The sequence below is a fragment of the Saccopteryx leptura genome, chromosome 5, assembly GCF_036850995.1.
Source record: "Saccopteryx leptura isolate mSacLep1 chromosome 5, mSacLep1_pri_phased_curated, whole genome shotgun sequence".
Classification (NCBI taxonomy): domain Eukaryota; kingdom Metazoa; phylum Chordata; class Mammalia; order Chiroptera; family Emballonuridae; genus Saccopteryx; species Saccopteryx leptura.
This window is the reverse complement of record NC_089507.1, coordinates 29,794,074-29,818,618: the sequence shown is the minus strand read 5'-3', so window position 1 is coordinate 29,818,618 and position 24,545 is coordinate 29,794,074. Positions and strand designations below refer to the sequence as shown.

The window sequence follows — 24,545 nt, the reverse complement described above, 5'->3', positions numbered from 1 at the left end:
AGGGAGTTGGGCTTCTTTGAGTGCTGGATTGCCAGGTCCACTAGTGTTAAGATTTCACCGTTGTGTTTTGTGTTTTCTGAGATGCTACAAGTACCAGCAAAGGAGTGTAGCAGTATTCACTGAGGGCCGTGCCTCCGTGAAATTGTCAGTAACACCAGGAAGTGCTCTTTTTGATGCATTACAGAGGGAAATAACCATGGTCTTCTTGTCTCTTTGTGCTGAGTTTGCAAAATAGCAAATAACAATATTTTATTTCTGGGAAAGTACTGTTGTTAGCCCTGGAAGTCTTATTGGACACTTGGGTTTTCAACTTCTAAAGTAATAGTTACTGAGTTTAATAATGAAGACTTCTTAATTTGTTAGCTCTTATTAATTCAGATAAGAGGAAACTTACATATCAGTCTATTATAGTGTCACACTTCAATTCTAATATGTATTCCCATAGTATTTAATAAAAACCTTATTTAAAACTCTTCTAATTCTATAAGCAAGACATATTATGGTAATTATAGAAAATTTAGAAAACACCAAGAAGGAGATATAAATGTCTTCTAAGCCCATGGCCCAGAAAGAGCTATTGTTTGCACTGTGGTGCCTTTAGATTGTACACACTCAGTTTGTAAAACAAAATTGGGATCAAACCTTACATATATAACTTGATGTCTTGCTTTTTTCTTGCTGTGTATTTTTGAATTTATTTTTGGGGCTAAGATGCCAAATGAAGGTAGAGATTAATGTAATACTATGTTTGGCACACTTGTGACAGGGTCTGTTTTGAGTTACAGAAATAGAATTACGGGCCCAGTATCTGAAAATAACATTTGTCCTGTTCCTTCTTGAATAGGCTTTCAATATTTAGCATGCATAAGATGTTGTCATAAGTATTACTATAATTAACAAATGAAGACTTCCTACTCTATTAGTTCTTAATTGCTCACTAATTGCTTTGATGAGATCCCCTCATTTTAGATTTCTGCACCATCAGTGAGCATGTGTTTTTTTTTTTAAATTTATTTATTAAATTTAATGCAGTGACATTGATAAATCAGGGTACATATGTTGAAAGAAAACATCTCTAGATTATTTTGACATTTGATTGTGCTGTGTACCCCTTCCCCAAAGTTAAATTGTCTTCTGTCACCTTCTATCTGGTGTTCTTGTGCCCCTCCCCTCCCCCAACCCCTCTCTCCTTCTTCGCCCCCTCCCCCCTCCCCCCATCCCCCACCCCGGTTGCCATCACATTCTTGTTCATGTCTCTGAGTCTCATTTTTATTTCCCATCTATGTATGGATTCATATAGTTCTTAGTTTTTTTCTGATTTACTTATTTCACTCCATATAATGTTATCAAGGTCCATCCATGTTATTGTAAATGATCCGATGTCATCATTTCTTATGGCTGAGTAGTATTCCATAGTATATATGTACCAAAGCTTTTTAATCCACTCGTCCTCTGACGGACACTTGGGCTGTTTCCAGATCTTTGCTATTGTGAACAATGCTGCCACAAACATGGGGGTGCATTTCTCCTTTTGGAGCCGTTCTATGGTGTCCTTGGGATATATTCCTAAAAGTGGGATAGCTGAGTCAAAAGGCAGTTCGATTTTCAGTTTTTTGAGAAATCTCCATACTGTTTTCCACAGAGGCTGCACCAGTCTGCATTCCCACCAGCAGTGCAGGAGGGTTCCCTTTTCTCCACATCCTCGCCAGCACTTATTCTGGAGCACGTGTTATTTTAACGCTATTTTTCTGGATGCCATATTCTTCACACTGAAGCATGGTGGCCGGTGTGGGCCAGGCCACAGGTTGGGCATGAAGTAGGATGTTAAAAGATTCTTTTTGCTCTAATATATACATTTGCTAATATTTGTGACTCACATCTTGCATACTGGTTTCAGATATCACTTTCTACTACTAGGACATGAAAGATGAGTTAACCCTTTGGATTATTTAGCCTGTAAAATTTTCTGTTTCACTGTTGATTTTTGCATTGAAAATACATTCTCAATCCTGAGCTACACTGGAATTTTTTTTATGACCTTTCCCTTATGTGTCTTTTGATGATGTCCTTTGAAGTCCTGAAATGTTTTTTTATATTTGACTGAGATTAAATCTGGGTTTCATTTTACTTAAAAAAAGCACACACACAAAACATCTTGAGCAAGTTAATTTTCTGTTCAAGTTCCTAAGGGGAATGATTCCAACCCTCTGTGTCCCAAGAATTCCGGCTGAGCCTTGCCAGAGCATTCCTGTGGTTTTCCATGGGGCAGATCAGTGTGTTCATGAAATTTTAGTTGTCGCTTGTGTTTTCTGTGGTTAATTAAAACATCTGGCTTTTAAATTTTTCACAAACAGAGCACAATCGTTAGGCCAAACCTTTTCAAGAATGATTAAATACTTTAATCCTCCCCTAACAATAAATAGTTGTCTTTAGGATACCTTATAAGCTGTAGTCTCTGCTCATTAATGATTTTAAACATTTAGGAGATATTTGGGGTTCTCCTGACATCATATATGTGTGTGTGTGAGAGAGAGAGAGAGAGTGTTTGTGAATCTGCTTCCTTCTAATGGCTTTTGGCCTTTGCCCCTCCAGGTCGGAGCTGTGCTGGGTGAGCTGCCGTGGTCCGCAGCCAAGCATGCTGTGGTCGGATCTGCCCAGCTGTGGAACAGAAACGTTTGCTAGATGGAAAATCCATAAAAGAAAGCTGCTGTGAAAGCCCGAGACAGACCATAACTTAAGCAAAATCAGGTTGGTATGAGATAGGAGAGGCTGGACACAGTGGTTTGCGTCAGGTAGGGAAAGTTGATTTGTTCACTCCGTAAAGTCTTTTTGAGACAGCCTCAAATAACCATGCCAGCTGCAGTATTTGAGAGATGCCTAACACCAGATAAATGGTGGTTGCTGTACCCTAATAAACTTCCGTACTGTTATCTTCCTCTTCCTCCCCTCCACACTCCTCCAATCCCTCCCTACTCCACCCCTTCTCTCCTTACCTCTTTCCTCCCTCCCCTCCCCCGCTTTCCCACCCCTCTTCTCTCTCTTCTTTTCTCTTCTCTCTCTCTCTCTCTCTCTCTCTCTCTCTCTCTCTCTCTCTCTCCTCTCTCTCTCTTAGATTCTGCAGCACCTAAAGCCTTTTCAATTTCCTGGCAGGTTAGCTAGTGAGTTTGAGTTAAGTGTCCGTCACTTACATCTACAAACGTTTTGATTGGTCATGCCTTTTAGAATGAAGTCTCAGCATGAAATGACTTTGGCAGTCCCTGTGCTCCAGGGCTCATGGTGAGAAGATAGGCTAGATCAGTATTGGCTTAGCTGACAGTGAAAAATGTGTCACTCAAGGTATAAGAACCAAGTTTTATGGGAGTAGAAGAGATGGAATTATGAATTCTGCTGGGTGCTGGAGAGACTAGCAGAGAGAGCTATAATTTAACAAAGAAGATATAGGATTTAGTCTTCAGGAACATTTTAAAAACTATATTTAATTCAATTACTTGTTTTTTGAATCTGAGAAAATGGGAGGCTTTCCAGAGCCGACCGATCGTTAAAATAAATTGCAGATAAGGAAGATAATTTTACCGCTTGCTAGTAGTGGAATCTTGGTATTTACTGTAAACACAATTGTTTCAGGGGACAGCCAAATGAGAAGTTATCAGAGAGCTGTCTAGAGTTTATTTTAACACCACAGGATAGCAGCTACTCTTCTCCCCCAAACCTGAGTTAGCTTTGTGTTCTAAGCAGAATTCCAAGTTTGTTCTGAATTTTAATGATATATTTTCTCTTACTGTTAGACTTAAAAAAAATTTTTTTAAATAATTGACATGATGATATGCCTTTCAACACAAATTCATAGACTTTATTTTGGGAGGGGGCAGTTTTTGTTTACAGAATAATTGAGCAGAAAGTACAGAATTCCTAAATTCCCCCCCTTCCAAGTTTTCCGTTATTAACACCTTACATTAGTGTGGTACATTTATTAAAAATTGATGAGCTGGCCCTGGCCGGTTGGCTCAGCGGTAGAGCGTCGGCCTAGCGTGCGGAGGACCCGGGTTCGATTCCCGGCCAGGGCACATAGGAGAAGCGCCCATTTGCTTCTCCACCCCTCTGCCGCGCTTTCCTCTCTGTCTCTCTCTCTTCCCCTCCCGCAGCCGAGGCTCCATTGGAGCAAAGATGGCCCGGGCGCTGGGGATGGCTCTGTGGCCTCCGCCTCAGGCACTAGAGTGGCTCTGGTCGCAATATGGCGACGCCCAGGATGGGCAGAGCATCGCCCCCTGGTGGGCAGAGCGTCGCCCCTGGTGGGCGTGCCGGGTGGATCCCGGTCGGGCGCATGCGGGAGTCTGTCTGTCTCTCCCTGTTTCCAGCTTCAGAAAAATGGAAAAAAAATAAAAAAAAGAAAAAAAAATTGATGAGCTGATATAGATACATTATGATTAACTAACGTCCATAATCTTCATGAGGTCCACGCTTTGACAGGTATTTAGTGATATATGTCTACCATAACAGCATCACACACAATACTTGCACTGCCCTGAAAATCCCCCTGTGTTCTAATTATTCGTTCATGCCTCCCTCACCCTGAATTCCTGGCAGCTGCTGATCTTTTGACTATCTCCATAGTTTTCCAGAACGTCACGTAGTTGGAATCATACAGTGTGCAGTCTTTTCAGATTGCCTCCTTTCACTTTGCAATATGCATTGAAGGTTCCTCCATGTCTTTTCCTGGCTTGACAGTTTTTTGTCATAGTAATATTCGATTGTCTCCATGTAGTACAGTTTATTTATCCCTTTACCTACTGAAGGGGGTCTTGATGGCTTCCAGGTTTTGGAAGTTATGAATGAAGCCTCTGTAAATGTTCATGTATGGACTTTTGTGTGGACATAAGTTTTCAGCTCCTTTGGGTAAACACGGAGGAGCGTGATTGCTGGATTGTATTGTAGGAGTATGTTTAGTTTTATAAGAAATGGCTAAACTGTATTCCAAAGTGTCTGTACCATTTTACATTCCCACCAGCAATGAGTAAGAGTTCCTTTTCTGCACATCCTCTCCAGCACTTGGTGTTGTCAGCGTTTTGTATTTTACCTATTCTTTTTTTTTGTTTTTTCTGAAGCTGGAAATGGGTAGAGACAGTCAGACAGACTCCCGCATGCGCCCGACCGGGATCCACCCGGCATGCCCACCAGGGGCGAGGCTCTGCCCACCAGGGGGCGATGCTCTGCCCCTCTGGGGCATCGCTCTGCCTCGACCAGAGCCACTCTAGCGCCTGGGGCAGAGGCCAAGGAGCCATCCCCAGCGCCTGGGCCATCTTTGCTCCAATGGAGCCTTGGCTGTGGGAGGGGAAGAGAGAGACAGGGAGGAAGGAGGGTGGGGGTGGAGAAGCAAATGGGCGCTTCTCCTATGTGCCCTGGCCGGGAATTGAACCTGGGACCTCTGCACGCCAGGCCGACGCTCTACCACTGAGCCAACCGGCCAGGGCCTATTTTACCTATTCTAATACGTGTATAGTGTTCTTTTTCTTTTTGAAAATGAGAGGAGACAGGAACAGAGGGTGAGAAGCATCAACTTGTAGTTGCTTTCACTTTAATTGTACATTGATTGCTTCTCATATTTGCCTTTACTGGGGCCAAGCCAGTGTCCCCTTGCTTAAGCCAGCAACCTTGGGATTTTTCGTGCCAGCACCTTTTGGGCTCCAGCTGGTGAGCTTTGGGACTGTGTGGACAGTTCCCCTGTTTGAGCCAGCGACCTGTTGCTGATGAGCCTGAGCTCAGAGTCAGTGACCTTGGGGTTTCGAACCAGTGATCTCCGTGTTCTGGGTTGACACTTTATCCGCTGCACCACCACCGGATGGGCCTCATCGTTCTTTTTCTTTGCTGTTCCCTAATGATGTATCATGTGGAGCATCTTTTCATCTGCTATTTGCCGTTGGTATATCCTCTGGTGAGGTATCTGTGCAGATCTTTTGCCCATTTTTAAAATTGGATTGTTCATTTTCTTATTGTTGAATTTTAAGAGTTCTTTGTATTTTGGGTACTAGTCATTTATCAAATAAGTCTTTTGTAAATATTTCCTCCCAATTCTGTGTGGCTTGTCTTTTCATTCTCTTTGACACTTTCTCATAAAAGAAAATTAATTTTAATGAAGTCCAGCTTGTCAATGATTTCTGTCATGGATCCTTGTTTTTTTTTCCTTAAGTTAGAAGCAGGGAGGCAGTCAGATGGACTCCCACATGTGCCTGACCAGATCCACCCGGCATGCCCACCAGTGGGCGATGCTCTGCCATCTGGGGTGTTGCTCCCTTGAGGCCGGAGACATTCTAGCGCCTGAGGCAGAGGCCATGGAGCCATCCTCAGTGCCCGGGCCATCTTTGCTCCAATGGAGCCTTGGCGGCTGTGGGAGGGGAAGAGAGAGAGATAGAGAGGAAGGAGAGGGGGAAGGGTGGAGAAGCGGATGAGCGCTTCTCCTGTGTGTCCTGACTGGGAATCAAACCCAGGACTTCCACATGCTGGGCCCACACTCTACTGCTGAGCCAACCGGACAGAGCTTTGACCCTTGGTTTTGTACTTAAATAGTCTTTGCCAACCCAAGGTCATCTAGGTTTTATCCTATGTTATCTTTTTGGGGTTTTATAGTTGTACATTTTACTTTTAGGTTTATGATCTATTTTGAGTTAGATCATAAGGATTAAGGTCTTTGTCTATATATTTATTTTTTTGTATGTGAATGTTCAGTTATTCCAGCGCCATTTATTGAAATTACTTTCCTTTCTTCATTGAACAGCCTTTGCTCCTTTGTCAAAGATCAATTGACTATATTTGTGTTGGTTTAATTCTAGGCTCTCTGTTCTTTTCCATTAATCTATTTGTCTGTTTTTTCACCATTACCACACTGTCTTGATTATTGTAGCTTATAGTAAATCTTCAAGTCAGGTGATGTTAGTTCTTTGACCTTGTTTTTTCCTTCAACATTGTACTGGCTGTTCTGGGCTTTTTGCCTCCTCCATGTAACGTTTTGAATTAGTTTATCAATACCCACAAAATAACTTACTGGAATTTTGATTGAGATTGTGTTGAGTCTATAGGTAAAATTGGGAAGAACTAACATCCTGACAATATAGAGCCTCCTATGTACGTACATAGAATAATTATTTCTCTAGATCATTTTTTGATTATTCCATCAGAATTTTATAATTTTCCTCATGTGGATTTTGTACATATTTTGTTAGATTTATATCTAAGTATTTCATTTATTTTGGTGCTAATATAGATATTATTGTTTTTAATTTTAGATAGCAGTTGTTTATTATTTTGGTATGCAAGAAAGCAGATGACTTTAGTGTATATTAACTTTGTATCCTGCAAACTTGCTCTGATTGCTTGTTAGTTTGAGGAAGTTTTTGTTGTTGTTGATTCTTTAGGATTTTCTGTATACTATAGATCGTCATATTATCTGTGAACAAAGACAGTTTTATTTCTTCCTCCCCAATTCATATGCCTTTTATGTTCTTGTCTTACCTCACTAGCTAGGGTTTCCAGTGTGCTGTTCAATGGGAATCGTGAATGGTGACATGTGTTCCTTGTTCTTGATCTTAGTAGGAGAACATATATTTCTCACCATGAAGTATAATGTCAGCTGTAAGTTTTTTGTAGGTTTTTTTAAATTTTATCAAGTGAGGAAGTTCTCTTATATTCCTGGTTTGCCGAGAGATTTTGTCATGAGTGGATGTTGAATTTTTATCTGATGCTCTTTCTACATCTATTGATATGATCAAATGGTTTGTCTTTCTTTCTTTCTCTTTCTTCTTTCTTCTTCTCTCCCCTCTCCCCTCTCCCCTCTCCCCTCTCCCCTCTCCCCTCTCCTCTCTTCTTTCTTGTGAGAGGCGGGGAGGCAGAGAGACAGACTCCTGCATGTGCCCCGATTGGGATCCACCTAGCAACCCCTGTCTAGGGCCACTGCTCTGCCCATCTGGGTCCATTGCTCTGTTGCTCTGCAGGTGAGCTGTTTTAACCCCTAATGTGAGGCCATGGAGCCATCCTTACGGCCCATTGCCAACTTGCTCAAACCATTCAAGCCATGGCTGTGGGAGAGTGAGAGAGAGAGAAAGAGAGAGAGAGCAAAGGGGTAGGGGTGGAAAAGCAGATGGGCTCTTCTCCTGTGTGTCCTGACCGGGAGCCAAACCCGGGACTTCCACATGCTGGGCTGACACTCTGCCGCTGAGCCAGCTGGCCAGGGCTGGTTTTTCTTTTTTAGCTCATTGATATGATGGATTATATTAATTGATTTTTGAATGTTGAATCAGCATGTTGATAAGGGTTGTATTGTACCTGTAGATCAGTTTGAGGAGTATTTCCATCTTACAAATATTAAGAGTTCTGCTCCATGAACATGGGGTATATTTCCATTGATTTTGATCTTTTTTAATTTCATTCAACGGCCTTTTTTGGTTGTAGTGAACAAAACTTAACTTCTTACTGCATTTATTCCTGAGTAGTTTTTTTTCTTTTTGATGCTTTTATAAATGAAATCATTTAAAAAATTTTATTTTCAGAGTATTCATTGCTAGTATATAGAAATACCGTTGATTTTTATATATTGCGCCTGTTTTCTTCCACTGTGTTGAACTTCTTTATCAGTAGTGGTAAGCAGTCTTTTATTGTATATGTTACTTCCTTAGGATTTTTTACATATTAGATGATATCATCTGTGACTAGAGATAGCTCTATTTCTCTTTTTTTTTTTTTTTTTCATTTTTCTGAAGCTGGAAACAGGGAGAGACAGTCAGACAGACTCCCGCATGCGCCCGACCGGGATCCACCCGGCACGCCCACCATGGGGCGACGCTCTGCCCACCAGGGGGCGATGCTCTGCCCCTCCGGGGCGTCGCCATGTTGCGACCAGAGCCACTCTAGCGCCTGAGGCAGAGGCCACAGAGCCATCCCCAGCGCCCGGGCCATCTTTGCTCCAATGGAGCCTTAGCTGCGGGAGGGGAAGAGAGAGACAGAGAGGAAAGCACGGTGGAGGGGTGGAGAAGCAAATGGGCGCTTCTCCTGTGTGCCCTGGCCGGGAATCGAACCCGGGTCCTCCGCACGCTAGGCCGACGCTCTACTGCTGAGCCAACCGGCCAGGGCCTATTTCTTATGCAAAATTGTGATTATTTTATACACTGGTAAAAATTTTACTGTGATATGAGAAATACAAAGTAATGTGCTTTAGAGTTTCTAATCATGTCATCCTATTGTGTAGCTTTTTGATAAGGACAAAATAAAGTAATTATTAAATTTATCTCATAGCTAAGCTAGTTATTCAATCAGTGAGCTTTTTAGCTACTCCTGTATCTTCTTTAGGGAAATGCCTATTAAAATCCTTTGCATATTTTTACTCTGGGTTCTTTGTATTATTGGGTATATGGATTTGCACATACTTTCTCCTAGTTTCTGACTTGTTCTTGTGCTCCCATGTGTCTTTTGAGGCTCAAAAGTTTTTAATTGTAATAAAGTTTAATACATTAATTTTTCTTCCAGATGTGATGATTTTTGTTTCTAAATTCTCTTTGATACTAACCAAAGGTCATAAAGATTTCCTCCAGTGTTTCTTTATAGAACATATATTTTTATTATTATTATTATTTTATTTTTAATTTTTTTTAGACAGAAGCAGGGAGAGAGAGACATACAGGAACATTGAGCTGTTCCCGTATGTGCCCTGACTGGGGATTGAACCTGCAGAACATGTATTTCTAAGCCCTTACATTTATGTAGTTCTATGATTCATTTTGGAGTAAATTTTGTTTATGGTGTGAAGTTTAGGTATACTTTTAATTTTGTCCTGTTTTTTTCTATTTTTGCATATGGATATCCAGTTGCCCTAACACAATTTGCTGAAAACACTGTCTACTTTTTGACTTATTTTGGTACCTTTGTAGATAATTAATTAACCATAAATATGAGGGTTTATTTCTGGACTCTCAGTCTGTTCCTTATGCCAGCAGCATACTTTTCTTAAGTTTTTGCAGTGCAGTTTTTCTATGGAAAGGGTATTTTCAGGAAATGAGCTTAAGTTGCAATATATTTTGCTCTTTTTATAAAATAAACTATTGTAATTTTGCTACTTTTCCTCTCCCTTCCTGTTTGAGTCACTTTCTTTTTTTTTGGTATTTTTTTTGTATTTTTTCTGAAGTTGGAAACAGACTCCCGCATGCGCCTGGCCGGGATCCACCCGGCATGCCCACCAGGGGGCGATGCTCTGCCCATCTGGGGCGCTGCTCCGCTGCAACTAGAGCCATTCTAGCACCTGAGGCAGAGGCCACAGAGCCATTCCCAGCACCCGGGCCAACTTTGCTCCAATGGAGCCTCGGCTGTGGGAGGGGAAGAGAGAGAGAGGAAGGAGGGGGGGCGGGGTGGAGAAGCAGATGGGCGCTTCTCCTGTGTGCCCTGGCCGGGAATCGAACCCGGGACTCCTGCAGGCCAGGCCAACGCTCTACCACTGAGCCAACCGGTCAGGGCCTTGAGTCACTTTCTTAACAGTTGTCTGGGTCTGGTTATTCCTTGTGGATAACTATGGGAGTTTGAAATGGTAGAAGAGAGTGCAGATCCATCTAGATGCATTTTATAGATTACTGTCTACATTACTTTAAATCAAAAATTCTTTTCTGATTTTACTTTTATGTTTATTCTAAAAATCAAAATAAGTGAACAAATGAAACAGAAACAAATTCGTTGATACTGAGAATAAACTGATGGTTGCCAGACGGGTGGGTGGTTGGGGGACTGGTGAAAAGATGAAGGGGTAAGAAGTTGAAATTGGCAGTCACAAAATGATCACGGGGGTTTGAAGTGCAGTTTCGGGAATATCGTCAGTGTTGTGTTGTAATAACTATGCATGCTGTCAGGGGATCACTTCATAAGATATATAAATGTCTCACCACTCTGCTGTACACTTGAAACTAATATAATATTATATGTCAACTGTAATTGAAAAATGAAAACATTTTTAAAAAATGTTTTTCTTAAAAATGGTAAACATTTTTATGCTCATCCATTTAAATAAAACAGATTAAATAAAAAAAAATACTACCTCTTTTTACATTGCCAGTAACTAGTGACTGAAGGATTTACAAGTTTGGTATATTATTTCAAGAATATCAAGAGTTTTCTTTAATGGTTATATGAATTGGGTCTTTTATACAGAAAAAGCCACATTTCATAAGACTGTTATTTTACTAAATGGAAAATGATGAATTAACATGTCTTGGGTTTTGGAAACATAGTGTGGTTTTTATATTTCATGAAAATTGGACAGTTTTAATAATATTATTTAAATGAGAGCTATATTTTTATACTTACCTTTGCTGTTTTTGTCTTTGTATTAGTCTGTTTCTCAGTAAACTACTGTGCAGACGAGCATAATTATATGGGAAATGTCAAGGTTAAATTTATGTCTCTCCTTTCCTTATAACTCTGTAGAAATTGTGACTGCATAAAGATTAGACAGGAATAAAAAAGAAGTCAGTGCTTTATTGCACCGATTTTCAACCGGTGTGTCACAAGAATTTTAAAAACATGCAGTACCTGACTATTTAGTCAAGTACACTGACAGAGCTCAAATAAAAATCTGGTATCAGCCAACACAATAGCCATCTGGTGTGAATGCATCAAAATTATACCTACTTTTTTTTTGGTCAGATTAGCAAAAAATATAATTTTTTTTTGGTGTTCTGCAGAATTATAGTAATTAGTTTATCTGTGCTGTGAGATGCAGAAGGTTGCAAATCACTGCTTTATTGGGATGTTTGGACTCTAGTTGGCTATTTTATTTTGTTTTTCAGTAAAGTTGTAATTTTGTTTGGGGACTGGCTTTTCTTTTTCATGTGAAAAATAAATAAATTTGGTGTTGGTGAAATTCAGAGACATCTCTCTCTGGCATGTAGCTACAAGCTGATTTCTGCCACTGGGCTTTAATTGGCTATTAAAATCACAGTATTAGATTTAAAACATGTTTTCTGCAGTTCCATTAGTAGGTCAAGCCATGCCTCTCAGTTCCCGGAGGGCTCAGTTCTCCAGGATGGCTTATCTGCTTCCTGCTCTTTCTTTGTAACCTTCTCATTTCAACCTGGGTGGACCAGCTTGATGGGAACAGGCATGTTTACTACCTGGCCCCTCTGCTTTTCTTGGCAGTCCTTAGCTGGTTTATCGGTTGTTGGCTGATAATATCACTTCATAAAAATGCCTCCGTAGAACAACGTGGAGTTATTCTTTTTATTGCTCATTTAAAAGAAAATAGCCATAGATAAGCTTTCGTTTATATCCTTAGGATCCTGGAAGAGTGGGTATCATGAGTCTCTTAACCTAACCTCTCCTACAAATCTTTTCTTTCTCTTTGGTGCCCTTTTTAAAATCTTTGTGACCTATTCGCAGAATGATGAATAACCTGTGAGGAATGTGGTATAATGTTGTCGGAGGATTTGGTCCTGTTGGTCTTGTTTTTCTGAGGGAGCTGAAACAAAACACGGCTGGGTGAAGGTAACTTTTTAACTGTTGTGCACTTTGAGAAGAGTATTGTGTTGACTGAAGAGAGGGCATCAGAATGAGCCGTGGGAGGGTGCGTTGTGGTACAATTGCATTTGTGAACACTCCAGCCTATTTATATTATCATTTGGTTGCAGACGAAGAAAAATTGCATAAACTTAGTCCCATTCCGGGAGCCAATGCAAGAGTAAAGAGAGTTTCTAGGATTTGCTTTCATTAGGAAAAACCATTTTTGTGTAAATTTAGTAATGAGGATGTTTATGATACAGATATTAATGGAGTTTGGACTATTACATGTTTTGGTTTTTCTTTTGCTTGTCTATATTTTTATGTTAAATAATCTGTGAAGTATTAGATTTCCCTTTAAAATCTTTCAAAAATATGACACTAGGATGACATATAGTCAGTTATTATATCATTACTGATATAAGAACAAGCGATCATTTCGCAGTCTGATAGTGACCTATAGTGAATAAAACAATTTAATTATATTGTCCAAATAAAATCTGTATTTGTGACTTAATTGTTCAGAATTTATGAAATTTCCAAATTGATTACTAAAAAGGGATGATCTTCAGCTTCATTGATAAACAAAAATAGTCTACTGAAGGTTTTTTTACGAAGACAGTGTCATTTACTTTAAAAATGAATATTGGCATCAGTCTGTCTTGCCTTAGGAAATTTCTGTGTGATTTGCTAGCATGCCCTGTTTAAGAGTGAAAGCAAGCATTTTTCCCTGCAGTCATCATGCAGCTGAGGCCCTTTCAGGAAAGATGTTAGCATCTCAGTAGCTATTCTGTGCTTGCTTACATAAGGGCGATTTTCTTGAAAACTTAAGGTTGCAAATAGTTAGTGTTGTGGCTCTTTTCTGGTGACTGCTTAAAGTGTGACAGTGCCCAGGAAAGTAAGAGTGTCATTAGAGACTTTACCAAAGACTTATCACAGAAATTAAAAGCGCGGCGCTCCAGCCATGACTTTAGGCCCCCAGTGATTCTAAAGTTGGGTTAAGAATGACCACTGATCTTCAGCAGGCGTTCATGAGTGGTAAGAGGTGCTGAATTAATTTTAGTTCAGTGCAATTTGCTTCAAGTCCAACTAACTCGTTAATGGTGTCCTCTTTGGAAGTCTACTTTGGTAGTTACTAGTGGGAATCACATGTACTGTGCTGGGGGAGAGACAGCCAGAATACAAGCTCTTTTGGGACAGCTGTTTTATTGAGCCTGTCCTATATATTAAGTACTTTTAAGCACTTTCTCAGCCTTTGATGGTGGGGGTAGCTGGAAAAGAACTTATTTGATTTTAATATCAATCCTGTGAGAGACACAGTATTACCCTGTTTCATAGATAAAGAATCTGAGGATTGGAAGACCAAATGATTTTATCCAAGTCTCACATCTACTAATTTAAATTTGAATCTGAACTGTACTGTATACTGGTATAAATACAAACAATGCCTACTAAGTGGTTGAATTGTCTCTCTGTCCCTCTTTTCTTTTTAAAGATTCAATTTATTGAGATGAGAAGTAGTTGCTTCACTGTAGCTGTTCATTGGTTGCTTGTCGTTTGTGCCTTGTCCAGGCAAGCCCAGGGTTTCTAACCTGCGACCTCAGTGTTCCAGATCCATGCTCTATCCACTGCGCCCCCACAGGTCAGGCTCTGTGTATCTCTCTTTATAAATCTTTCATTAGTCTTATGACTAAAGAGGTAATAAAGATCCAAAGTAATATATAGTATTCTTTTTTTTTCCAAGGGAGAGGATGGGAGACAGACAGATTCTCACATGCACCCTGACCAGGATTCACCCGGCAACCCCTGTCTGGGGTTGATGCTCTGCCCATCTGGGGTCATGCTTGCAGCTGAGCTATTTTTAGTGCCTGAGGCAGAGTCTCCATGGAGCCATCCTTAGCTCCTGGGGCCAGTGCACTTGAACCAATGGAGCCATGGCTGTGGGAGGGGAAGAGAGAGAGAGAGATGGGGGAGGGAGAGGGGGATGGCCACTTTTCCTGTGTGCCCTGACCCGGAATCAAACCCTAGATATCCACATGCTGGGACAATGCTCTACCACTGAGCCAACTGGCCAAGGCCTGCTAGTATTCTTAGTTAAGTACTGCTATGCTCTAAATAAATGTGTCCCCAAAATTCATATGTTGAAATCTTAACTCTCAAAGCTGATATTATGAGGAGGTGGTGACTTTAGGAAGTGCTTAAGTCAGGGGTCCCCAAACTTTTTACACAGGGGGCCAGGTCACTGTCCCTCAGACCGTTGGAGGGCTGAACTATAAAAAAAACTATGAACAAATCCCTATGCACACTGCACATATCTTATTTTAAAGTATAAAAACAGCCTGACCTGTGGTGGCGCAGTGGGTAAAGCGTTGACCTGGAAATGCTGAGGTTGCCGGTTCAAAACCCTGGGCTTGCCTGGTCAAGGCACATATGGGAGTTGATGCTTCCTGCTCCTCCCCCCCTTCTCTCTCTGTCTCTCTCCTCTCTCCCCCTCTCTCTCCTTTCTAAAATGAATGAATAAATAAATAATTAATTTAAAAAAAAGAAGTTATTTTTAAAGTATAAAAACAAAACGGGAACAAATACAATATTTAAAATAAAAAACAAGTAAATTTAAATCAACAAAATGACCATTATTTCAATGGGAACTATGGGCCTGCTTTTAGCTAATGAGATGGTCAATGTGCTCCTCTCACTGACCACCAATGAAAAAGGTGCCCCTTCCGGAAGTGCGGCAGGGGCCGGATAAATGGCCTCAGGGGGCCGTATGTGGCCCGCGGGCCGTAGTTTGGGGACCCCTGGCTTAAGTCATAAGGGAGGAGCCCTCATGAGTGGTGTTAGTGCCTTATAAAAGAGGCTCCTGAGAGATCCCTGGTCCCGTCCACTATGTGAGCAGGACAGAGTAAAAAGGTCAGCTCTGAACCAGGAAAAAGGCCCTCGCCAGAAGGTGACCATAAGCCACCCAGTCTGCGGTATTGTGTTGTTGTCACAGAATGAACTAAGATAAGTATCCAGCAGGTGATAATCCCCCCTCTTCCCCGCCTTCTTTTCCCGCAGTTGTGTCTTAGACAAAGAATGTAGACAAAAGTAAAAGGTCAGCTACCCTGAAGCCTTCACTAGGCTGCGATGGCCAACCTCCAGCTTTGCTCTGAGATGGCTCTGGTTTGGTTCTCAGAGCCCGTGTGTGTAGAGGAGCTTGCATGGCCCCGGATGGGCGGGTTGTCTGGCCGCTCTTCTGGCGGCTCTGCGCTGCAGCTTGAGACAAAGCAGGTCAGTGGTGATACAACACATGCAGGAAAGGGACTGCTGTCTGTAATTAAATTGTCAGCTAAAATAGACACCATTGGAGAGCGAGTTGGCAGTGTACATCCAAACTTAAAATCACCAGCAATTTCATAAATAGGTTCACTTAAAAAACCATGCCAAGACATGATAGCATGTTTGTAAATAATGAAATGGCTCTGTATATGTGGTGGTCTACACTAAAATATTTGTATGTGCATGTATCTATATAAAATGAAAAAGTGTTTTATTTTGTTTTTGTATTTTTCTGAAGCTGGAAACGGGGAGAGACAGTCAGACAGACTCCCGCATGCGCCCGACCGGGATCCACCCGGCACGCCCACCAGGGGCAACGCTCTGCCCACCAGGGGGCGATGCTCTGCCCACCAGGGGGCGATGCTCTGTTGCGACCAGAGCCACTCTAGCGCCTGGGGCAGAGGCCAAGGAGCCATCCCCAGCGCCCGGGCCATCCTTGCTCCAATGGAGCCTTGGCTGCGGGAGGGGAAAAGAGAGACAGAGAGGAAGGAGGGGGGGCGGGTGGAGAAGCAAATGGGCACTTCCCCTATGTGCCCTGGCCGGGAATCGAACCCGGGTCCCCCGCACGCCAGGCTGACACTCTAACGCTGAGCCAACCGGCCAGGGCCTGAAAAAGTGTTTTATAGAACCATATGAATACCAATGTCTTTTGTATGATTTAAAAAATGTATATGCTGGTATATACTTTTTTATTTTTTCTAAAAAGATATGAGTTATTTGAGTTTTCTAACCATGTTAATTTATTGTTTTCCTTCCTTTGCAAAAATAATCAGGAGCTAGTTGGCTAGTACAATTATGGATCATTTTGCTTCATTAAGTTTTAATATATTTTATAAAACCCTACTAAATGTTTTTTTAAAACTGTAAATTTTTTTTAATGTTCCTTGGTTGTTCTTTTTTTATCCTCTTTGCATGCAGAAGAGGTAATTTTTGTGGGGGAAGGGGAAAAGTGTGTGTGCTAGGCCAGCAGACCTTCCCTGGAAAACTTGTTAGTTAATACATTGAGTTAAGAAAGAAAAAGGAAAAATACAGATGTTTACCGAATGTGATTTGAAGGACAAAGAATCCCATCTTGCTGAAATGTGTCTGAAAGTATACTTTTATGTCCAGTTTGTTTGCTTTAAATATGAGCTTTGGACTGAACAGTGTTTGCTCTTCAGACTAGAAGGCTGGAAGGGAGCCTTGGAAGTCTCCAAAATCTGATTGCTAATCAGGAAAGCTGTTTGCTAAGAAAGGCCTGCCTGTTTGGACTAGAAGTAATGACTGATGCACAGATAAAGGCAGTGTGCCTCTTAAATATCTTTTGACTTCTGTGTCCAGATTTTGCTTTCCTCTTAATTAAAACCCCTAGACACGGGTCATAGGTCAAAGGAGATGAATCCCCTAAACTCTTCCAATAGCAATAACTGCTTAACTCTTCAGCTCTGGGTAGGCTCACCTTCAGACTACTGTATTCATTTCTCTGTGTTTTGAGACCTCCTCTGGTCTCAGTTTGAATGCTGACATTTAATAATAGATAGGAAGATGACAGTTTTTCTTTAGAATATAGGCAGTTGTGGTCTGGAGAATGAACTCATTGTGGTGTCTCTTATTTTTACATATTTTAGTCTATTATAACTGATATTTTTAAACATCAATAAACCATATAATTTTTTTTAGTGTTAGAGAAAATTTTTAATAACTTTTTTTTTCCTTAAAATGGTCTGATAGATCATCAGAATTAGTAATATTTATTTTTGCTGTGTCTTCTTTTTTTCTTTTTCTTTTTGCCTTTTTAGAGAGAGAGAGAGAAGCATCAACTTGTTCTGTTTAATTGTGTATTGGTTGCTTCTCATATGTTCCTTGACCAGGGATTGAACCAGTGACCTTGGGCTCAAACTGGCAACCTCAAGATTGTCTCATTGACCCCATGCTTTAGCCAACAATTCTATGCTCTAGAAGGTGACCTCAGGATTGAGCAGGTGACCCTGGACTCCTGCAGGTGACCTCATTGTTCGTTCCAGGGCAGTGGGTCGACTCTCTGTCCATTGTGCCACCACTGGTCAGACTCTTCTTTTTTTTCTTTCTTTGCAGTTTATGTGCTGATACCTAATCTTCTTACACTTAGTCATGGCAGGAATTATAACCCCCATTTTTTAAGATATTTGAGCCATGCTATAGGAATTATAATCTGTTAGGGAGATTATGGAGACTATTGTCATATATATATATAGAGTGTGTGTGTGTGTGTATGATTATTTATGTTTATAATATAGAAAAGTCTGAAACAATACCACTTCACAGGGTATCGTGAATGACAAAAACATGAGGAGACTGGCATAGGTGGAGGGCTTCGGAGCAGGTCTGTGTTCTGGACAAATGAGTGTGTCTGTGAAGTCAGGAGGGGGTGGGGAATGGCTGAAGATAGATGAGAACTGGAACGTGGGCCCGGCTGAGGGGGCCTGGAGTGTCACGCACAGGCACGCTAACTTCCCCTGTTATGTGAGGTCCTGCTGTGTGTCAGGTACTGTGCTAGGTGCTAGGGATTCAAAGTGAGTGGTTCATTGTTCCTGCTTAATGGGTTTCATCTTCTAGAGAGGATGTGGGACGAGTTGAGAAGAAAAATGACCTGGATTGTGGTGGGGGAGTGGAGAGGCCAGAAGGGACGGAGGAAAGGTTCTAGGGGTGGGAAGAACAGGGTTTGAAGAGTGACAAGGAGTGCGCGGGAGAAAATGAGGGCCATACATGTTGAGAACTTTCCTCTTGAATTCCTTCTTGATCAGGATTCTGGGACGCCCGACATCAGGATATTTAAAACATCTGCAGACCAAAAGCAACATGCTGCCATTCTGTACTGTGAATCTAGGGTCAAATAGACATCTTTTACATCTATTACACCTCTTCTAAGTAAAACCAAGAAGAGTTCTTCAGGATGATTACTTTCGTATAACAGAGATGAAGCTATTATTAAAACTCAGTAAAACTTAAAATCTTCTGCTTTAAGTTATGAAATAACATGTTTTGGCCATGTCGTCTCCCAGCCTGGCCTTTGCAGCAAATTTTATGGCTCATGGGGACAGATGACTTTTGAGTTCAAGCAGCACCTGCGATCAGATAGCTCTCATTCCAGAGCCCAGACAACAGGGTGTGTTTAAAAGTACTTGAAAGCAAAGTGTAAGCCACATGTCGTATGTACCCTTTATCCTAAAGCACTATACTGGGATCTGCCTTGCCCCAGAGCCTGGGAAGCCATCTCTTCTCTCGGTCCTAAGACTTTGCTTCAGTTTCCCTTTCTGATAAAGGAAGGAATAGGACAGACTTTTTATCACTAGAGTGGGAGCTGAGATACTTAGGAAAAAAGATGCTTCAGAATCTGTTTGAAAATGACCGAAATCTGAGTGGAAGGACAGACAGTCTGAGAAGAATGAATTAGTAATGTTTATTCACCCAGTAAATTGTTTCTACAGCTTATTATTCTTTAACAAATACAGTTATCCCATGCTTAATTAATTGTAAATATCCAGCAGATGGATGGACTAGATGTATTTCGTCTATAGAAAAAAAGCCACCCTCAAAAACGATTTAATCCAGGGGTCAGCCAGCTACAGCTCGGAGGCCAAATCCAGCCTGCTGCTTGCTTTGGTACGGCCCGCGGATCTAGAGTGGTTTCCACATTATTCAATAGTTGAAAAAAAATCAGAAGAAGAAGACTATTTCATGACACTTGAGTATGATATGAAATTCCTATCTCGGGATGAAGTATTGTTGGGCCACAGTCGTGCTCATTCATTTGTGCATCGGGTCTGGCTGCTCTCACGTTACAACGGCCGGGCTGAGTAGTTGTGACAGGTTCTGTGGCCTGCAAAGTGTAAGTCGTGTCTGACTCTTCACAGAAAGCCGTTGCCGCCCGGGCTTAAACAGTTGTTTACACTTACTCCTGTGTTTGATGGTTTACTGTGTACTTGGCTGGTTTTGATGTGCAGTGTGGAAGGTCCTCATGTAGGATGGCGCATTCCATAAACTCCTCCTTGACTTGAAACAGAGTCCCTTCTATGGCATCTCTGCAAGCTGGCCGCAGAGCGTCCTCCTGGTCACGGGAAATTGAGCTGCGGTCATTAAGAGAGCAGAGCGGCACTTCTTTTTATCTTGCCCTACCAACGTCATCCATTTATTCAACAAGTAATTAGTGAGGGCTGACTGTATGCCACCCAGTGTTCTGGGCAGTGGGTGTGAGTGTTGAGCTTGGTGGACAAGGTTCCTACTCTCTGGGACCAGACGTTGTCATAGGAGGTAATGGACCTAACAAATAAACAGGTAGGTAATACGTCAGCATAGTAAGCACCGTGGAGAAACATCAAGGGAAGAGAGAGGGCCTTCGAGAGCAGTTACAGTGAGCCGGAACCAGAGAGGCAAGGACCCCAGTGGGGGCATCTAGGTGCAGGGGAGTGGGAGGGCACAGGCCCTCAGGTGGGGGTGAAGTTGGCACGTTTGAGAAACAGCAAAGCTGCCCTTGTGGCCAGAGCACAGGAACAGAGGGGCGAGGGATGCAGAGGTGAAGCCAGATAGACATTCTATGGGTGAAGGCGGACCAAGTGCTGAAGGGTTCTGAAGAGGAGAATAGGGACCTCAAATATTTATTTCTGGGAGAGATGACAGGGTTTTAAGCAGAGAGCTGACTTGATTTGACTTACATTTTAAAAATGATTGCCTAAAGCCTGACCAGGTGGTGGCACAGTGGATAGAGCGTCGAACTGGGATGCGGAGGACCCAGGTTCGAGACCCCGAGGTCGCCAGTTTGAGCGCGGGCTCATCTGGTTTGAGCAAAGAGCTCACCAGCTTGAGCCCAAGGTCGCTGTCTTGAGCAAGGGGTCACTTGGTCTGCTGTAGTCCCACGGTTAGGGCACATATGAGAAAGCAATCAATGAACAACTAAGGTGTCTCAATGAAAAACTGATGATTGATGCTTCTCATCTCTCTTTGTTCCTGCCCTGCCTGTCTGTCCCTCTCTCTGACTCTCTCTGTGTCTCTGTAAAAAAAGAAAAAGAAAAAAAAGATTGCCTAATGAAGAGAGATTACACGAAGCCAAAACGCTTCTGCACAGCAAGGGAAACAAGTCAACAAAAATGAAAAGGCACCCTACCGAAGGGGAGAAAATATTCACAATTTCTATATATCAGATAAAGGGTTAATATCCAGAATATATAAAGGACTCATACCAACCCAATAACAAAATAAGAGACAGTCCAATTAAAACGTAAGCAGTGGAACTGAATAGACAGTTTCTTCCAAAGAAGACATATAAATGGCCAGCAGGTTCCTGAGAAGATGCTCGTCACTAATCACCAGGGAAATGCAATGAAAACCACAGCCAGCGATCACCACACACCTGTCACAATGGTTATCATCAAAAAGACGAGGTCACAGGTGTTGGCGGGGATGTGGAAGAAGGGAACCCTCCTGCACTGCTGGTGGGAATGCAAACTTTTGCAGCCACTGTGAAAAACAGTACAGAGGTTCCTCGAAAAATTAAAAATAGAACTATAATACTATATTATCCAGAAATTCTACTTTTGGGTATTAATCTGAAAAAAATAAATAAAAGCACTATCTGGAACTGATATATGCACCCTCACATTCATTGCAGCATTCTTCACACAATAATCAAGGTATGGAAACAACCTGAATGTCTGATGAGTGGATGAAGAAGATGTGAGAAGCGCACACGCACATAGACACACACACACACACACACACACACACACACACACACGTACACATACAGTGGAATATTATTCAGCCGTGAGAAGGAAGGAAGTGCCACCATGCAACAATGTGGGCAGGAGTTTAGGGCATCGTGCCAAATGATTTTAAGTTATACAGAGAAATACAAATACTGCATGGTATCATGTTTATGTGGAATCTTTAAAAATATGTGAAACTCATAGAAGCAGAGAGGAGAAAAGTTGTCTCCAGCAGCTGGAGTGGGCAAACCAGGGAGAGGTTGGTAAAGGGGTACAAACTTTTAGCTCTGAGATGAATAAGGTGTGAAGATCTAATAGAAAGCGTGATGCCTACAGTGGATAATATTATACAATTGAAATTTAGTAAAAGAATAGGACTTCGTGTCTCACATACACAAAAGCCCAAATATGTGAGGTGATAGATGTGTTAAATTAACTAGATGGGAGGGACCCTTTCACAATGTCTACGTATATCAAATTACCACGATGTACACTTTAACTTTTTTCTTGAATTTATTGGGGTGACATTGGTTAATAAAATTATATAGGTTTTGGTGTACAATTCTAAATCACGCTGTACACTTTAACTATCACTATTTTATATGTCGGTCATACCTCAATAAGGCTGGGAGAAAAAGGATCACTTAAGCTACAAGTAATAAATGTGTAATTTATCATAGATGAAGACATTTTGTGAATTTGAGCAAACAAAAAACATGTCAGTATACCAGCCAAAACAGTTAGCTTTAAAAGGTTCTGAAATATTGTAGAGTGACCCTTTGACATAATTGATGTCAGGTTGTCATATAAGTGAGATCAGACCAGTATAAATGACAGGACATTATCTTGTTAGATGAATACTCAAAGGCTTTGGGTCTACTTATTAGTTCAGGTTCCACCAGGAAACATGTGGCCCATTCAAATTGGGAACTTGGGCAGGTTGTGGGGGAGCCACATAGGATAGTACAGTGTCCTCGGACTTGTAGCAGCCAAGCTCCTTCCACTTGAGACCTGAGGGGTGGGGGGGGCGATTACAGGGAGACAGAGAGCTCTGTGTAGTGGCCACCTGACAGGACTGGTGACCTGAGAGGGTCCTGTGGGCTGGGGCATCTCCCGCCTGCTCCCCGGTGGGTGCCCTCCTGTGAGAACGTCTCCACTGGCCGAACACACCATGAGCCAGAGGGCACGGCTGCCTGCTGTTAAATGGTCAGCCACCTGGAACAAAGAACAGGGAGGAAAAGCAACGTGAAGTCAGGTCTTAGGGGACACCTAAGACACTTTTTATGAGTTCCAGCTCTGATGCTTACTCTCCCCATATGAACCCCACCCCCAGACACAGCACAGATGAGTGCTCGTGTGTGTACATACACCACATAGAAACACACACACACACACACACACACACACACACAAAGTCCCCTCTGATATTCTGTGATCACTTTTCTGATGAGGGCAGAGGAGCATCTTTTTATCTGTGAAATCTGAGGATGTTCTTCGCTATTTACGTGGTGGTTGATTCTACCGGATGTGCCGGTGGATAGGATGTGCCGGTGGATACGCAGGGGAAGGTTTTGGTAGTACTACCTACTTCATCTCTCATTGCTGATAAAAAATTCAAGCATGGCCCTGGCCGGTTGGCTCAGTGGTAGAGCGTCGGCCTGGCTTGCAGGAGTCGTAGGTTCAATTCCCGACCAGGGCACACAGGAGAAGCGCCCATCTGCTTCTCCACCCCTCCCCCTCTCCTTCCTCTCTGTCTCTCTCTTCCCCTCCCGCAGCCAAGGCTCCATTGGAGCAAAGTTGGCCCGGGCGCTGAGGATAGCTCAGTGGCCTCTGCCTCAGGCGCTATAATGGGTCTGGTTGCAACAGAGCGACGCCCCAGATGGGCAGAGCATCGCCCCCTGGTGGGCGTGCCGGGTGGATCCCGGTCGGGCACATGCGGGAGTCTGTCTGACTGCCTCCCCGTTTCCAACTTCAGAAAAATACAAAAAACAAACAAACAAAAAAATTCAAGCACGGGTATTATGGATGGGAGAGTTCAACATTTTATTATTATTATTTTTTAAAATTCTCTTGTGTAGTTAGACACAGAAGGAAAAATACAGTGAAGCAGAACTTAAAACCTTGGTGGACTATATTCTGTTCTGGTGATCCCAGTGAAAAGCAAACAAAGCAAGCATTGAATGTTAGCCTCTTTGATCCCAATGGTTTTAGTTTTCCATCGGACATACTAAAACTCTGAAGACACAGAAGTACTGTTCAGTAAACTGCTGCTTTCAGCAGCTTCTGTGGAGTCCTGGCGCGCTGGGCCTGGGGTTTCCTTTTCGGCGGGAGCAGTCAGCGCGCAGTTAGTCACTCTGGGCGAAGTCAGCAGCTTTGGATTTCGTACCTCGGGGCAGAGAAGAATTTTGTTAAATGATTTGATCTTTTAAAAATATTTGACTTTTCATTTGATTTAGATTCTGAGACTCCTCAAGATTTTAATAACAAAATGGGCCACTTGGCCAGCAAGTCTGTAGAAAGAGCAATACCCACATGTCAATTTTAGGTGTTATTTGGTTGCGGTTGGTCCCTGTAAGAAGCGCTCCAGCAATAGGGATGGTAAACTCATTTCCCCCTTCCCCTTTTCTGAAATCTGGGTGAAAACCAGGGCCTGTGGAACAGTCCCCAAATCCTCTTGGCCCCAGATTGGAGGCCTCGCTGAGGACTCGGGAAAAACAAAACCTTCTTTTCTGTTTATGGTTATCATCTGTGTTGTAAAACAGACACAAAATTGATTTTGCTTTAAGGTCAACGGAAAATAAAGTCATCTTGAACATCCCATTAGTTTTCAAGAACCAGAACAGGGTATGCTTTTGTTTCATGGCTTTTGCCTATGGGCAAGCTTTGCAGCGTAGGGTCATTCATGTGGTCCCGGGCCATTGGGCTTGGGGAGCACCCACGGTGGGGGGCCCTGTGTTAACATGCAGGGGCCATAAGCATGAGCGGGCC

General features: G+C 42.2%; 1 protein-coding gene across 7 annotated transcripts in view; it reads left to right on the top strand.

The window, feature by feature from the left end:
• The window catches only part of APBB2 (amyloid beta precursor protein binding family B member 2), a 392,308-nt gene that overhangs the window by 80,812 nt on the left and 286,951 nt on the right, over positions 1–24,545 (top strand). For 6 of the 7 annotated variants that reach the window (XM_066387007.1, XM_066387012.1, XM_066387010.1 and 3 more), the window contains exon 2: positions 2,593–2,748. The exons of the other annotated variant lie outside the window; for it this stretch is intronic. The gene's annotated coding sequence lies outside the window, so the exon portion shown is untranslated. The remainder of the gene's footprint in view (positions 1–2,592; positions 2,749–24,545) is intronic. 7 annotated transcript variants of the gene reach the window in all.